The sequence below is a fragment of the Silene latifolia genome, chromosome Y (genome assembly GCF_048544455.1).
Source record: "Silene latifolia isolate original U9 population chromosome Y, ASM4854445v1, whole genome shotgun sequence".
NCBI lineage: Eukaryota > Viridiplantae > Streptophyta > Magnoliopsida > Caryophyllales > Caryophyllaceae > Silene > Silene latifolia.
This window is the reverse complement of record NC_133538.1, coordinates 315,662,457-315,667,805: the sequence shown is the minus strand read 5'-3', so window position 1 is coordinate 315,667,805 and position 5,349 is coordinate 315,662,457.

Genomic DNA, 5,349 nt, shown 5'->3' with positions numbered 1-5,349 from the left:
AATGAACCACACTTCACGCTCAATCTTAACAAGAATCATGAATGTGTTTACTTGAAACATTGGGAAAGCTCTAACGCTAAGGAGGAGACAAGAAAAAGAGCATTTTATAAACCTCCTTGGCCAAATTTCATTTTCAAATGGAGCAACCCATACTTATGCTTGTTTGGAGCTTGTTCACAAGCTTTTGACCTTTTGTTGAGAGCCTTGAGCTCTATGGATAAGAATTGTTACAAATTGAACTAGTTTGGTGGAGTCCTACCTCAAACCACCATTTGTAAGATATTTCTTGAACCCTTTTATTTTGTATAATATTGTACATTTTATTTTTGCATTTAATTTCTTGCATAAGAGAGAAGAGAGAGAGAGAGTCATCTTACATGTTTCCTAAGCAAATTTCAGAAAAAGATAAGAAAAAAAAAAAGAGGAAATCGGTGAAAAGGGGTTTATCATTTCACGAAAGAAGAAAGAAGAAGGAGAGAAAAGCAGAGACGCTCGGATCCAAGCAAATCCGCCCGTCCAGGCCCACGGGAGAGAAAAAGCTGAAATTGAGGAAGAATCCGAGCGGATTCAAAGAAAGACGTCCGTCCCTTACAATCCGTCCGTCCTCTTCACGGACGCCCGTCCGTATGACGCCCGAAGCAAGATTTTAATTGCGTGCCAAAATCCGTGCGGATTATCAAGAATCCGCCCGTCCTGGTCAAGACGTCCGTCCTTTGCAGAATCCGCCCGTCTTCTCCTCGCTTCTCAACCAACAGATTTCTCTGTTCTAGAATCCGTGCGGATTCTACGAAAGACGCCCGTCTTGCCCATCGAGAATCCGCCCGTCCCACCGCAATCCGCTCGGATTTATCGTTCACGCGCGAGAAAACGGGTTAGGTCCAAACCTATCCGATCGGATTCCCTTCTTCTTCTATATAAACACCCCCCTTCTCCCTCATTTCCTCATCTTATCAAACCCTAAAACACTCTCTTCAATCCTCAAAATCACCTTCATATCCTCAAAAACACCCACATCACCCCCATCACCAACATGAGTTCAAAGGGAAAGGCCAAGAAATTGATTGAATCGATCGGGAAGAGGCGCAAGGGATCATCCTCTTCAACACCACGAGATGTGATAATGAGGGGAGGTATTGAACAACTCAACAACTTCCAAGAAGTGATCTTCCTATCCGACGACCACCGCGAAAAATTCGTCGAGCTTCTAGGTAAGAAATACGAACCTACTCAATTTGTTGACACTAGGGTGTTGGAAATCCTTAAGATAAGGTACCCTACCGAGATGTTCTTTAATGGCCTTGGTATTGGGAACTTTTTCCATGCTCATGAAGAGACTTACCTTAGTCTCACCCTTGAGTTCTTGAGTAGCCTTCGAATTATAGCGGATGCCCGTAACAATTTAGGCATGGAGTTTAGGTTATGTAACCGAGACCATGTTCTTTCTCTTGAGGAATTTGCCTATGTTTTTGGTCTTGAAGTACCCACCGCCTATACCGAAAAGCCCGATAATTTTAATGTGGATTTTCTTTGGAAAGCTATCTCCGGGAGGGACTTTACCAATATAAAGCGTTGCTATACATTTGCTATCCAACATCCGGTGATTCGATTCACCGAACGCTTTGTAGCCGGGTGCATCAATGGGAGGTACGAGCAAGATCGGTGTACTCTCATCGACTTAACTTTTCTTGAGTCTTATTTGAATGTTCGAGCGGTGAGGCGTTATAACTTCAATACGCCCCTTGAGATACTCACTAGGTTCCATGACTTTGCTCAAGGGACATCTCAACTTAAGACCTTCGTGATGGGAGGTCTAATTACAATTTTGGCTAAACACCTTTGTCCCGGGTTCAATGCCCGAGGAACCTATATTCCTCTTGAAGGGAGGACTTTGATTGATGAGCACACCATCTTCTATAGTCACCGATGGTGCAACTACACTCAAGATGGGAGTGTGGAATGGTACACCAAGGGTTGCACTTCAATGATCCTTGAAGGATGGAAGATACCGGGCATTGACCCAAGATTGAGTCCATACTCTCCTCCACCAAGCTACCTCCTTGATATCCAAATTCTTGAAAATCCCCCTCAAAGGGAGGAGCCACGCCGTCAACCACCTCGTGGAGGGCCGGGCATACAAATGCGCCCACCTTCCTACGTCCCTATCCCACCTTACCCTATTCCGCATACCCCTTTCCAACCGGCAATCCCCAACACCCCGGGTATTAATGATTTGATGGCACTCATGAATAGAGTGGACCTTGGGGTGCATAAAGGGAGGGAAGACAACTACTTAGCCCTCTACCCCCAATACTATAACATGGCTCAACAAGGGTATATTGACCCCAATGGTCCTAAGCCCTCTTGGGCACAACCGGAGCTCTTGTTCCCAAATTATGGGGACCAAACTAGGAGTCGCGGCGATGGAGGGCATTCTAGCCAAGGTGGAGGGTACTCGGGACAAGGAGGAGATTTTGACCAAGGAGGATATTGGGGCCAAGCACCGGGACATGATCAAGCCGGAAGCTCTCATGGTTATGGCTACGACCAAGATGAGGATGACGAGTGAAAGAGGCCTACTTCACCACTTCCATTTGTATGATACCCATCCCTCCCTCTCTCTTTTATATTTACATTGCATTTAGTATAGCATTTAGTTTGCATGTGTATTATATTTCATATTGCATTTTGCATTAGTTAAGTTCATTTACATTAGTTTGCATTGTAATATATTTCATATGATTCATATAGTTAGTTGCATATAGACTAGAATTCATGCATAATCACTAATGACCAATCCTATTCTTTTCTACACTAGAAATAGTGTTTAAATCGGTTTGGGGAGGTTTGATCATAAGTGACCATAGTTTAAATCATGCATCATATACTATAGTTTAGTTTGCATTCACTTGTTATATATGTCATATAGAATTGCATTTAGTTAGAGCATGCATTCATTCATATCATATCATTGCATTTGTACTTCAATTTCCATAAAATCAAAAATCCAAAAACATGTATTTCTTTTTCATTCCTACTCCTACATGTACATTGAGGACAATGTCCAAAATAAAGTGGGGGATGGGAATTTATATTCCAAAATACATAAAAATTTGAAAAATTTAAAAATCCAAAAACAAGTTCATTTCCTTTATAGTGTAGTCTTATATATATTATTGTATATATTATGTTTGTCTATCCTTGTTCACATTGATTGACTACGCCACATCCGAGACATGAGGATATTGAAGACCGCATGGTATGATCTTTCCAATCTCCTTTTTCCTCTTTATGTTGATGACTATGTGGTTTTATTTTGATTGATGCGGTAAAACAATGTGAACTTAGGATTGCATTTAGCTTATATGTCATATTAGTTGGTAGAATCATTTGCATTAGGATGTTTATATGTTAGTTGCATCATGGCACGCAGTTTGCATGGTTAGAAAAATTTTGCGAAACCGTCTATTTGGGAAGCTTGACAAGTGTATATAGGCCCTAGTAGATGCTTTTTCTTCTTAAGACTTTGCTTGTTAGAATACTTGTAAAACACCCTAGGATGTGTCATACTAGTATCCTTTGACCCATGGATTAAGGCCTAGTCAAGAGTACCTTGTGGTGTGATAACTCCTTGGCTACCGTTTATTCCAAGGTGACCCTTGAAACCATGCATCCATCCATCGTCCATGTTCTACCACATTTTTGTCATCAAAGAGAATGGGCACAAAAACAAAAAGAAAAACAATTTGAGTTCAAAGAAATGAAAAGTAAAGAAAAAGTTTGCAAAAATGCATCAAAAGAAAAGAGGAGTAACAAAAAAATGAAAACTCCTATGCTTCAAATATAAGGCACCCTCCCTACATATGGGGTGACTTTGAAAATGTTCAAAAGAAATGCAAAAAGTTGAAAAGTTGTCAAGTATTGAAATGCCAAACATCAAAGAAATGGCAAGGAAAGTGTTCTCAAATGTCAAATGCCCAATGAAATTGGGGGGAAAAACAAAAATGAAAGCAAACTCCCAAAATGAAACTCAAATTCTATCGATCCCTTTATCCACCGTATCCATTTTTGTGCATGTTAGAGAGGGGACGACCCTTCTTCTTGTCTAGGCAAGAGGGGGAATTATGCGATCCTCCAGTGTTTCTAACGCCATAGGGAGTCTACTCTTGACAAAAGCATTTAACGATTGAGGACAAAGGTACCCTAGCTTGACACAACTTGGAGGTGATTTATTGGTATCCTTCTAGGCTTAGTAGTTTGAAGAAATTGCATCTATGAAGGAATGTGTACCCTTGAATTGCTTCCCTTGTAGATGATTTCCGCCACTTAGATGAGGAAAGTGGCTATTCTTTTGTAGATGCATCCATTACTTGATTTTATGTGCTTTAATGTTTGGATGTGTCGCCATTTTGGCAAGACCCACCTTGCCTTGCAAGAAGGCATCCTACCTCATGGTTGTCTTGTTGTGAGTTGAAGGGGCGGAGTGAGACCCGCTAATTGTCTCATATCGGCTATGTTATTAGGTTAGTTTAAATAAAGGTCTAGTTTTAGTCACCTCTTTACTCGGGACGAGTAAAGGTTCGGTTTGGGGATATTTGATGTGACCATAATTAGCGCACATTTAGTCCCCTAATTGAGCCTATTTTGCATACTATTATAGCATTTCATGACCATTTTATCCGTCAAAACCTTCCTATTTGCTTTTCTATCGCATTTCATGTGTTTTGTAGGAAAGGAGATAATAAGGCGGAAATTCCCGTCTTTCGTGCACATTTGGAAGCTACTTGACGATAATAGACGGACTAGTATGAAGAGGAAGCAAAGACTAAAGACCAATCTCGCAAGAATAAAATGGAAATGAGCAAAAAGGGGAAGAAAAGAAGAAGAACCACTGCTGAAGAACAATCCGAGCGGATTGTCTCAAATCCGCCCGTCTCCACTAAACAATCCGAGCGTCCTGCTCAGAATCCGCTCGGATTCATCCACCCGAATCCGCCCGGATTCTCTTGAATCCGCTCGGATTCCACCGCCCAAATCCGTCCGTCCCGACCTTATTCCGCCCGGATTTCTTCACAGCACGGATTGTCTTCTTCAAGCTACGAAAAGAGAAGCCCTTCTCTCAGAAAATACCGGAGTCTCCTTGCTCTACTTAAAAAGTGTAATTACTAGTTTAGCCCTTAGTTAACCCTAATGCATCCTCCCTAATTTTCACTATAAATACCCCATTTGTAATAATCAAACCATCAAGTTTTATGACACATCTTTTTAGCTAGAAAAATCCTTCTTTAGATTAGATTAGGAGTAGATTAGAATAGATTACTCTTTAATCTTTCCACAAATTACACATTAATC